At 36.2% G+C, this 13,157-nt stretch overlaps 1 protein-coding gene across 7 annotated transcripts in view; it reads left to right on the top strand.

Annotated features, from left to right (window-relative positions):
- Positions 1-13,157, top strand: part of cep89 (centrosomal protein 89) — a 130,190-nt gene that overhangs the window by 58,714 nt on the left and 58,319 nt on the right. The window lies entirely within an intron of this gene.

The following is a 13,157-nucleotide window of genomic DNA, read 5'->3' on the forward strand; positions in this document are numbered from 1 at the left end:
AAATTTGTGCACTTACCTGTATGTTGTTTTAAGTATGTAATACATTTTTTATTATTATTTATTTATTTTTATTACTACTATTACAGAATGCATTGGCAACATTGTACATTGTATGCAGTCATGCCAATAAAGCTCATTTGAATTTGAGAGAGAGAGTGATAGAGATAGAGAAAGAGAGAGGCTACAGTTCTCCAAGGGTGCCAGTGCAGTTGCAGACATTGTGTTCTGTAGGGTTATTTTTTGTGTATTTTGCTCTCTCAAGCCAAAGTGATAGATAGCATGAAATGGTGTGCTTGATGTTTTAAGAAAATAGAAGAGCTTCGTGCATGGGTCGAGACAAGTGCTTGTTAATGTGTTCCAGGAAACGCATGACTTCCTTGATCGCATCTTTTCAAGTTTTATTATCCAGAACAACATTTTACAGACATTTAAAGGACAGACGTCCCTTCTTAAACTTGTCAGCATATAACTATATATTTAAATATATATATTTTTATACTTTTCTTTTTTATAGACATTTGTAAGTAAAATATTTTAAAGGTGTAGCCTATATTTGGTGGAACAATGTTATGTAACCCTCAGGGATTATCTCAAGCCTTCTTTCAATTATAAACACAGAAGCTTATTTAACAAAATGTTATTTAAAATTTTGTTTGAATATCAGTCTCACAGTTAACTCAGTGTCTGGGATCGACAACCGTATTTGCTTACAGTGTGACACTCAAATTGTCCTGTACATACAACAGCAGACAGGAGCAGATTGAATAATGTCTGTATGGACAGGTAATCAAATTGAACTAACAAGTAATCAGTGTTGGGGAAGCTACTTTGAAACTGTAATTTGACAAGCTACAAGCTACTGATAATTTAATGTAGTTAAACTACAGTCAAGCTACCCTTTTGAAAAAGTAGTTAGCTACACTACAAGTTACTATGAAAAAGTAGCTAGCTATATTGAAGCTACTTAATGAGGCAATATTTTTTTACAATGTTACTATCAAACTAATAATATTAACAACAAAATGTACACTAATAACATTTATTAATTAATACATGTTTTAAATACATTTAATGTATTTAATAAAATATATTAAATGTATTTAATAAATGTAATGAATAGTAACATTAATACAGTTAATAATGGCCATAAAATGAAATACAACAACATAAAATAAAAACAACAAAAGATCAGATGCCAAAAAAATAAAATAAATTATACTAGTGGTACACACTTTTCAGTTCTCCTGATGTGGCCAGGTATAGTCTACTTCCCTAAACATAATTTAGTTTTTTTTTTGACAAACTCTCCTGGGGCTGACATTTTGTGCTTGTCACATAATATTTAGAATGGATAATATGTAAATAGAGACTCAGGGCTTGTTTCTCCTCTCACCTGTGTTCATGTACATTGTATTTACTGACTTTTGTGCCATTGACACACAAGTGCCAGCTTTACAGGCCACATTCAGAGGTTGCACTACAAATATTTGTTCGCTTTGCTCAGGTCCAAAAAAGAGGATATGGGGTTTTCAAAGTCTTAAACAGTAAGCCCCCCCTGACAGAATTTACAAGACCCACCCCCTTTATTTTTTTTATTTTTTGCAGATTTATATACATACAATAATGTTGTATATAGGCCTTATACAATAGCCAAGTAAAGAATAAATAAGAGAGCCAATGTCAATAAATATATATTTCTTCAATTAAAAACAGCAGTAGGCTGCATTCTGCTCACTTATTTGAAGATTTATCAGGTGTTCTCCTCTAGAGTTATATTATCAAAATTCATCATATTTCAGGTGTTGGAGCAATTCACCAATATTTAGCCTATATTTGGATAAGCTCGCATCACATGTGCCAGTCTCTGTCTCACATGAAGACACATCGACCTGAAATCATGTTGAACTACAAATGGGCACATGGTGACAAATGAACCAAAGCCAAGCTATATGGCTTTATAAAACATTCACAAGTGCACGTTTTGAGTGTGAACACGCACTCTCTGAGCAGCATATAATTGAGAGCGAGTGTCGAGTTTGTCGGCGAAGGAAATCCTTGTGCTAACGGAGAAATGCGCGCAGTCGTGACTAGAAGGGATCTCTCTTTCGTCAACTTCTCGCACATGCGCAGTCTGTTATGTGTAGTCTAAGTATACGTTCATCAGTTAAACATGTTTATAAAAAGAACGGCATATAAAGTTAAAGATCAGTTCAAGATGGCTAGCAAAATAACAACAACATGCTCATGAAGTGCTTTTAATTTTAAACAACATAAGCGTTAATTATACAGTATTAAGAAGATAGCAACATATGTGCCGCAGTGATGTACTTGAGGAATCGAGAATGGGTGGCGCTCCCCGTTGCTGCAAGTTCTGCAGCTCGTGCTTTTTTCCCAGTCGAATCCCATAGATACATGCAAACAAACTCAAGATATACATCCACTGAGGTGCGGATGCAATATTTCCTAATTAAAATATAAAGTTGCATATGGGCGGATTAGAACCCTAAGCCTCTTGTGCACGGGCGAATTAGTTGCCACTAGACCACACAGTCAGATTGCTATTGTCGGCGCTGATTGATGTACTTCATTAATTTAATTATCAAATTTATTATGTGAACTTGAGAGCTTGAGTTGATCAATTGATTATAGGCATAGTCAGGTGTCTTGTCAAATCCAAAAGTTTTCGGACGATACTTCCCTAGTGGGTCTTCATAATCAAGGCAATGACCTGGCCTACAAAAGAGAGGTTGAATTATTTGTCAACTGGTGTGATGCAATGTTTTTTAAATTGAATGTTGGGAAGGCTAAGGAGCTAATTATTGATTTTAGAAGAAAGAAAGAGGAGGTCTTCCCAGTGATGATTAAGGGTCATCAGATAGAGATAGTCCAGTCTTATAAATATCTTGGTGTCTACCTGGACAGTAAATTAAACTGGAAAAAGAACAGTGAGGTTGTATTCAAGAAGGTGCAATCAAGACTATTCTTCTTGAGGAAGCTTAGATCCTTTGATATTAGCAAGAAGCTGCATGTTTTTTTTTATCAGGGAATCTTAGCTAGTGTCCTCTTCTATGCTGTGCTCTGTTGGGGGGGGCAGCATCACTGCGAATTATTAAAATAGGATCAATAAGATGATTAGGAAGGCTGGCTCGATGATTGGCCTTACCCCAGATTCACTTGAGGTCACTGTAGAAAAGAGAACAAGGGTCAAATAAAAATTGGTATTGTATTTTGAAGGTCATCCATTACACAGTGTTTTAATGGACTTAGAAGCTCATTTAGTGAGCGACTAGTGATGCCTCAGTGTACTACTGAACAACTTAGAAGGTCTTTTGTTCCAGCAGCGGTCAGTATTTATTTATCTATGATTTTCCTTGGTGAATTTATCATCAATCGACTCGCCTCCCCTGACATTCTCTGGCGTCCCCCTGGAGAGGCGTGCCTCCCCGTTTGAAAACCGTGGCCCTAGATTGTTGAATAATAATGCATGCCATTATAAATAATTTCTCTCACTAATAATTGTATTTATTTACATGAAAATAATAGTTTAGTAAATGCTAAAGAACTGAGAAATCAAATAGTTATGCATGAAAGGAATTATGATAATTAATATAATAATAATAATAATCCTTTCGCTGCTCCCAATAATGCACAGATGATAAGAAGCAAAATAAACATATTCAGAACAGAAACAAAATCCCTCAAAAGGCAATAATAACGTTCTGAATTATTTTATTTAAAACAGTAAATGTAAATATGCTGTTGTGTTGTCTGTTAAGAACAAAGTGTCTTAAACATTCTTTGTTTCGTAGAATAGAATGGTGTTCTTTTATCATTTTCAGATTTACCCGCCCCTGTACATTTTGTAAAATTAAATAAATTGTGGTTGCTCACTTTACATAACCATCAGACATTTATTTATTTTTTTTTTTATTCTCCCCTTTTCTCCCCAATTTGTCATGCACAATTCCCAATGCGCTCTAGGTCCTCGTGGTGGCATAGTGACTCGCCTAAATCTGGGTGGCAGAGGATGAATCTCAATTGCCTCCGCGTCTGAGACAGTCAATCCGTGCATCTTATCACATGGCGTTACCGCGGCAACATAGCGCGTGTGGAGGCTTCACGCTGTTCTCCGCGGTGTCCACGCACAACTCACCACGTGCCCCACCGAGATTGAGAACCACATTATAGCGACCACGGGAAGGTTACCCAAATATGACTCTACCCACCCTAGCAACCAGGCCAATTGGTTGCTTAGGAAGCCTGGCTGGAGTCACTCAGCACCAAAGGTGGGTAGAGTAGCCAAAAACTGTACTCAAGTAAAAGTACAATAACTTAAAAAAAAATTATTACTCAAGTAGAAGTAAAAGTACTAACATAAATAATTACATGAGTAAGAGTAACAAAGTATCCAATTAAAAGAATACTCAAGTAGTGAGTAACTCGTTACTTTCACAAATGACATAATAGACGTTAACTCCCCTGTATTCCATTACATAATATACATTTAAAATGTATTACAGAATTAGTATAATTATTAATGGAAATTCTGTCATCATTCACCCCATATGACTTACTTTCTTCCATGCAACACAATAAAGAGATATTAGACAGAATGTCATTATTTACTTTCAGTGAATGTTTTTCAGTTTCAGTAAATGTTTTTCACTGTCAGTCCCTAACATTATGTCTAACATATTTTGTGTTCCACATAATGCAAAGTGTCACACAGGTTTGGAACAACAAGAGGGTAGAGAAATGATGACAGAATATTAAATTATGGCTGAGCTATCACTTTAAAGAGAGAGTTTACCCAAAAATGAAAATTCTCTCTTCATTTACTCACCCTCATGCCATCCCAGATACAGTTGTGCTCAAAAGTTTGCATACCCTGGCAGAAATTGTGAAATTTTGGCATTGATTTTGAAAATATGACTGATCATGCAAAAAAACTGTTTTATTTAAGGATAGTAATCATATGAAGCCATTTATTATCACATAGTTGTTTGGCTCCTTTTTAAATCATAATGGTAACAGAAATCACCCAAATGGCCCTGATCAAATGTTTACATACCCTTGAATGTTTGGCCTTGTTACAGACACACAAGGTGACACACACAGGTTTAAATGGCAATTAAAGGTTAATTTCCCACACCTGTGGCTTTTTAAATTGTAATTGTGTATATATAGTCAATGAGTTTGTTAGCTCTCTCGTGGATGCACTGAGCAGGCTAGATACTGAGCCATGGGGAGCAGAAAAGAACTGTCAAAAGACCTGCGTAACAAGTTAATGGAATTTTGTAAAGATGGAAAAGGATATAAAAAGATATCCAAAGCCTTGAAAATGTCAGTCAGTACTGTTCAGTCACTTATTAAGAAGTGAAAAATTCGGGGATCTCTTGATACCAAGCCAAGGTCAGGTAGACCAAGAAAGATTTCAGCCACAACTGCCAGAAGAATTGTTCGGGATACAAAGAAAAACCCACAGGTAACCTCAGGAGAAATACAGGCTGCTCTGGAAAAAGACAGTGTGGTTGTTTCAAGGAGCACAATACTTGTTGACCCTCTCCAAACATAGCGCTTATGGTTGTGACCATAAAGCTCTGTTTTGGTCTCGTCACTCCAAATTACAGTGTGCCAGAAGCTGTGAGGCGTGTCAAGGTGTTGTCGGGCATATTGTAACCGGGATTTTTTGTGGCATTGGCTTCTTTCTGGCAACTCGACCATGCAGCTCATTTTTGTTCAAGTATCGTCGTATTGTGCTCCTTTTATTATTTCCTTATATTATTATTATTTTATTTATTTATTTATTTTTATATTTATTATTATTATTATTTCCTTATATTATTTTATTATATCCTTTTATTGTGCCACTCTCTTCGCCATACGATCGCCTCACGCCCACACATCTCTCATGCGTGCGCCCTGCGCACCTCGCTGTGCATGCACAGAAATGCTGTCTGTTCGCTCTCCAGCTGTCAATCACGCGATCAGCAGAGCCAAGACATTTATTTACACTTAACTTGGATGTTTACATGGATTTATAGTTAATCCACCTGAAGTAGCTGCGATAGTTTGCAGTACCCCCGCTAGGGCACGTAGTAAATGCGTAAATACTGCTCATGACATGCGGGACGCAGGACAAAGCGCACTGATATATTGCTGCACTAATTTAAAAATGTACACTTAAAAACTGATGTCATAAGAGCCCATATTTGCAGAATCACCCTGAAAATTACCATCACATTACACAGAAAAGCCTATTTTATCATTAGAGCCAAAACTTACCTCAGGGTGCTGCCTAAAGTTGAAGCTGTGATTTTAATCTTGAAATATCCGCTTGTCTTGGTGTTAAATGAAGGCATTGCATGATGAAACTATTATTTTTTTCACTGTGCAGAGCGAAGAAAGTGTGTCACTTTGTTTTAAGTGCATGATGCTGCAGCACTGATGACTTGAGTGACAGTCTGTGACAGCAGCGCACGCCTCTGTGTGAACATCCGCTCTTGTAAAAGTCCCATTCAGTAATCTCTCAATAAATTACGCATTAATAAAAATGAAACCCAGTAATGTAATGACAGGAATGCTGCCCATTGTAGAAAAGAAATAGTAAAAAAATGTCATTAAAAATTTACTTGAGTGAGAGTAAGAAGTACCCATTTTTAAACCTACTCTCTAAAAGTAAATTTCTTTCCAAAAAGTTACTCAAGTAAATGTAACAGAGTAAATGTAGTGCATTACTACCCACCTCTGCTCAGCACGCCCTGGATTCGAACATGCGACTCCAGGTGTGGTAGTCAGCGTCGTCTTTACTCGCAGAGCTACCCAGGCCCCCAGACATTCTATTTTTATCCAAGTGAGATGTATTAAGCTGCCAGTAGATTGTGATCTGCTGTTACAAAAGAAGAAGAAGAAAGAGGCTGCCTGATTCTGAGCAGCAGTCAGAATACGCTGTAAATTTGTCAGGCATTTTGCCGGTAGAGGTTTGGCTTCTATGCAGTAAAAAAGGATATAAGCTGACCAAAACATGATGTTGTGTTTGGTCAGCTACACTGCTACTTGCTGGAAAAAGTAGTTAGCTACTGGAAAATATATACTGTTTTAAAAGCAGCTGAGCTTCTGTCAAGCTACTTAAAAATGTATTACATTTTAATTAATTACATGTTTACAGGCATTACTCACAGTGTTGGGGAGTAGCTAACTACAAGTAGCGATGCTACTAACTTAACTACATTTTTAAGTAGCTTGACAGTAGCTCAGCTGCTTTCTTTGAGGAATTTCTCTGGATTTACAAATTGCACGACGTCGAGTGAGTGCTTGTTTGATTCAGGATCGCCTGCTGAAAGTTGTGATATCTAATTTTCTTTACTATCTGTATCTTTCCTGAAGTAAATAACCAAAATATGACAGAAGTGTTGTTTATCCTTTTTTTAAAGAGCACCTATTATGGTTTTTAAATGTGCCTAATTTTGTTTTAAAGGTCTCATACAATAGATTTATATGCATCCAAGGTCAAAAAACACTTTAATTTGCTTATAATTTAAATTGCAGCACAACATTTTTTCCCAGTGTCAAAAACCAGAGGCGGGTTTTTTGTTACCAAATTATGTAGGTTAGTACAGGAAGTAAGTCTGGAATTACTAACGACTCATTTCAGTTGTTCAGAATCGGTTCGTTCTTTTGGGAGTCAATAACTCCATTTGTCGTGCACTTTGATTTTGAAACTTTGCAGACTTTTTTACATTCACAAACAGCTATATAACACACTACATGAAAGGTAATATTTGAAAAACCATAATAGGTGCTCTTTAAAAGATACATGTGGATTTCACAAGTCAATGTAGTTTGGTCTCATATTTTGGTTTATTAGTTCAGGAAAGATACACATAGTAAAGAAAATGAGATATCACAACTTTCAGCAGGCGATCCTGAATCAAACAATCACTCACTCGACGTTGTACGATATGTAAATACAGAGAAATTCCTCAAAGAGTGTCCTGACAGCTACCGTGGCTAGCGCTAATGGTGATTGCTATAGCAACGTTGTTCCCTGGGAGCATCTCACTGAAACACGATCCTTCTCATCATAGATGTGTCAGGTCACTCTCACTGGAGAGTGTCAGATTCCATATTTGGGCAATCCATGTGTCTTCTGTTCAGTGTGGGGTCAATAATAGAACCAGAGCGCACAAACATAGACTGCACAAGAGGGCGGTCAACACATATTTTTGGAGTGATGGAATACGGTGGCAAAGTGAGGTGAATTGTATCATATGGGACGTAGTTGATATCATTTTAAGTGTTTTATTTATATATATATATATGTGTGTGTGTGTGTGTGTGTGTGTGTGTGTGTGTGTGTGTGTGTATATATATATATATATATATAAATGATTTGGAGAGGTTTTTTGGACATTTTGATAAATAAAAGTCCACCTTTGGAACCATTGTTCCATACGCTATAACATCAGATTGCTTTGTCCTATCAACAGTTTTTGTTTTCCTGGTATAGTTGACATGTTGGAGAACAACACTGAAGTAAATTTTTTGACCATCTGTACTTCCTGTCTAAAAGATATAATGTCAAACTGAATAATAACTGAAAAGTTTATTTTTAGCTCTTTAGCTTTGGGTGTTTTGCCAGCAGTGTTGTAGCATAAGAGCAGGATCCAAATATATTTTCTTAAATTTTGAAAATTTGTCTAAATATTTATACCATGCAATTGACATTCTTTGCAATTTTGTATTTATTTATTTATTTTTTATTATTATTTTTGGGGTATGCAATTTTAGCGGAAATCCATCAAAAAGCCTTTAGGGTGTAAGGGGTTAAACATTTAAAACATTTTAGATAATTTACACTGCTTTCATCTCAGATACAGTATGTGGTCAAAAAGTATTTATTACATGGCTCTCTGAAATACTTTTCTGATTGGTCAATAATGGAACTTGAACTGACTTTTGAACCGGCTACGTAAAATAAAAGGGAGGGACCCCCGATTTTTACACCGAATCAATAGGATGTATTTGACCAGAATTCCCAATATCTTTAGCAAGCTAACTAACACTACACTAATGCTTGAAAGTCATGACAGATGCAGGTAATCGTACAAGCTCAATCGCTCTCTCTCTCGAACTGTGTGTGTGTGTGTGTGTGTGTGTATATATATATATATATATATACACGCTGGCAGCCAAAAGTTTGGAAAAATGTACAGATTTTGCTCTTATGGAAAGAAATTGGTACTTTTATTCACCAGAGTGGCATTCAGCTGATCACAATGTATAGTCAGGACATTAATAACGTGAACAATTATTATTACAATTTGAAAACTAAACTTAAACTACTTCAAAGAGTTCTCATCAAAAAATCCTTCACATGCAGCAATGACAGCTTTGCAGATCCTTGGCATTCTAGCTGTCAGTTTGTCCAGATACTCAGGTGACATTTCACCCCACACTTCCTGTAGCACTTGCCATAGATGTGGCTGTCTTGTTGGGCACTTCTCACGCACCTTACAGTCTAGCTGATCCCACAAAATATCAATGGGGTTAAGATCCATAACACTCTTTTCCAATTATCTGTTGTCCAATGTGTGTTTCTTTGCCCACTCTAACCTTTTCTTTTTGTTTTTCTGTTTCAAAAGTGGCTTTTTCTTTGCAATTCTTCCCATAAGACCTGCACCCCTGAGTCTTCTCTTTACTGTTGTCCATGAAACTGGTGTTGAGCGGGTAGAATTCAATGAAGCTGTCAGCTGAGGACATGTGATGCGTCTATTTCTCAAACTAGAGACTCTGATGTACTTGCCCTCTTGTTTAGTTGTACATCTGGCCTTCCACATCTCTTTCTGTCCTTGTTAGAGCCAGTTGTCCTTTGTCTTTGAAGACTGTAGTGTACACCTTTGAATGAAATCTTCAGTTTTTTTTTTTTTTTTGGCCAATTTCAAGCATTGTATAGCCTTCATTCCTCAAAACAATGATTGCCTGATGAGTTTCTAGAGAAAGCTGTATCTTTTTTTTGTTGCCATTTCTGACTTAATATTGATCTTAAGACATGCCAGTCTATTGCATACTGTGGCAACTCAAAAACGAACACAAAGACAATGTTAAGCTTCATTTAATGAACCAAATATCTTTCAACTGTGTTTGATATAATGGCAAGTGATTTTCTAGTACCAAATTAGCAATTTAGCATGATTACTCAAGGATAAGGTGTTGATGTGATGGCTGCTGGAAATGGGGCCTGTCTAGATTTGATCAAAAAGGACTTTTTTAAAATAGTGATGGTGCTGTTTTTTACATCAGTAATGTCCTGACTATACTTTGTGATCAGTTGAATGCCACTTAGGTGAATTAAAGTACCAAATTCCTTCTGACACACACACACACACACACACACACACACACATATATATATGGTAAGATGGGGTAAGACGCCCCCTTAAGAACAATGTTCATTTACTTTTAATTTGTAATATATATTGATAAACTTTTAGCATGTACAGGCATCTTACCCCAAGGGTCTAACTTCACCTTGTCGCTTCAAAATAAAAACTATTTTTTACTCTAAAAATCTTAATACATTACTGTGTCTACAGATCCCTCATTAACAAACAGACATAAAAACTTTTAATATCCAACATAATAGAATGCCACAGATCACTATTTTCCAGTGTAAAAAAAATGAGATAATTTAAGTTTGGATGGAATAAATCTCACAAATGTTGACATTCAGATGAAATATCAAGATTAAGAGGAGTACAGCCATTCAATAAAGGTGTTCAGATGAGATTTAGTGCCATCTATGGCCAAGAGAAAAAGGTGGGGTGGGGGTTGTCTTCCCCCATCTTACCTTATAAATAAATATATATATATATATATATATATACACACACACATGCACACACATGCTGTATATATTATCAAAAAGAAAAACCCTTACTTACCTTGTCTGCAAGTCACGCGATTGCAGCGTTAACAGCTTTATTGATTATAATAGGAGCGATTCTATATTCCTGACCTTGCCGCTGAGGAAATAATTGTGAGCATCTAAACTACGATACACTTTCATATCCTCTCTCGCCTAGATGTTCTCATTTATTTTACCGGCAGCCCTCACTCTATTGCTACTTATTAAGATTTCAGATTAAGATTTGACCGTGCTAGTGGAGCTGTGTGACTGAGACCTCTGGGGCTATTTGTGTGTGTGTGCGCTGAGTGGGAGGATTAGAGTCATATCTACTAAATCACTGTTTAAGCAGATTCCAAAAATAAACATTTTTGAAGCTGGGAGAGTAAGAATTCATGAGGAACAAGAGACAGATAATCGGATGGATGGTGGAATTACCAGGAAGTTGAGGTGTTGGAAGAAAGAAAAAATGGTGAGAGGGAACAAGTCTGTGGAAAGAAGGGAAGAGAAAGTTCCCACAGGAGGAGAGAATAAAGTGGGTAAATTATTCATGGGTCATTAAAATTTATGCAGCACATTTGCCTGAAACGGCAGAAAAAAAAGATGTTGAATATTTGATAGTGTGTATAAATACAGTCCTAAATGGAATTTGATGGTGATGAGGGCTGTTTTTAGATTAGGCCTACATGTTCAGCCATCCTCATCTGATTGTTAAATTATATTTAGGGAGTGTTACGAAGGATGATTAAGAGGTGGGATTTGAAGCAGCCTGCACAGAAATTCATTCTCACGACTGAGATCAATTAAATTGTTGTTAAAGACACTGAAAAATATAACAAAATTTGCATGAACTATACTTGGATTATCACATTAACGCAGCTACCCATTAACATTTCCTCTAAAATTATTAGGTGGTCAGGGGAAAAAACTTAGTTTCAGTTTTTATGGTTTGATTTAATACAAATTCATGGCACTGTTTAGTGCTTAAGTAATCTAAACAATTTTATTTTTGTACAGTACTTTGGTAAACATTTGTTTTGATAGGGCTATAGAAATAAATGTGACTTTACAGCATTAGCAAAATTAAAAATGTATGTCTATTGCTCAAGTTCAGTGTGATGAATGACACTCATATGAACCCAAGGTGAAGGCTCAGTAAAGAACTTGCAGGGAGAAAAGTGGGATTGAATGAAGGATTATAGAGCTGCTGTGGTTGTATAATGTTACCTTCTAAAGGCATAGATTTTAATAAAGTTTAGGGTTTGGGTTAAGGCTCTGAGCAAAAGGTTTCAATCCAAATGTCCATTAAAAAACTAACATTGTAAGATTTTCAATTAGATTTTTCTTAAAGCCAGGAGAACATCACCTTAGTTATGTCTGTAAGATTATCATTCTGCAGAAAAAGGCCCCATCCCACCCTCTTCAGATGCTCCTTGCTGTAGGCCATGTGTCATTGAGTTAAGATAACATTTAGCACTCATCACGTCCAATAGCACATATTTTTTCCTCTGTGTGCCACTGCAGCTCTCAGACTGCAGTGGTATATGGACTATTTGTGCTCTATTATTGAAATCCTGGAGCGTTTTCATCGTGTCAGCTCACACAGGAAGCATGGAACACCATTTCCATTTCATTGTGTCATTACATCATATCTCAAATTTTCACTTTCTGATGTCAGTAAGAGAGAGGGGAGAAAGATAATTTACAGTATAAGAAAAACTCCATAGTACTAGTTCCTCCTATTGCCTTAAGGTTTCAGTCACAATTTTCATAATTAGAGGTCGACTGATGAATTTTGCAGATACCCATAACTAAGGTGATGGAAAAGGCAGAGACAAGATTAATTGGCCAATAGTTTTTAAAATCGATTTATAGAATTGGTTTGGCGATATGGGTCATAGCATGAGACTATGCATAAAAAAGCCCAAAACACACTTGGTACTCTTATTTTGAAATGACGGAGACTTAGCTCAGTTACAGTGCTCTGCAGTTAAGTAGGTTATTTACCAAATTAGGCATTTTGTAGCCTATAAATTTACCAGATAAAGTTTTTTATATATATAGTTCATCAGATGAGGTTTAATGAGAAATAAGGTTTATTATTATTCACATAATATGGAGTTGGATACATAATGTGCTCACGGGCACGTTTCTATAGTCACAATTTTCTTTGCATGACCTCGCTTCAATTTAGAACACTTGATTATCTAATCAAAATAACAAAATTTGCATTGAAGTGAGGATAAAAATG

The sequence above is a fragment of the Myxocyprinus asiaticus genome, chromosome 1 (assembly GCF_019703515.2).
Source record: "Myxocyprinus asiaticus isolate MX2 ecotype Aquarium Trade chromosome 1, UBuf_Myxa_2, whole genome shotgun sequence".
Taxonomy (NCBI): domain Eukaryota; kingdom Metazoa; phylum Chordata; class Actinopteri; order Cypriniformes; family Catostomidae; genus Myxocyprinus; species Myxocyprinus asiaticus.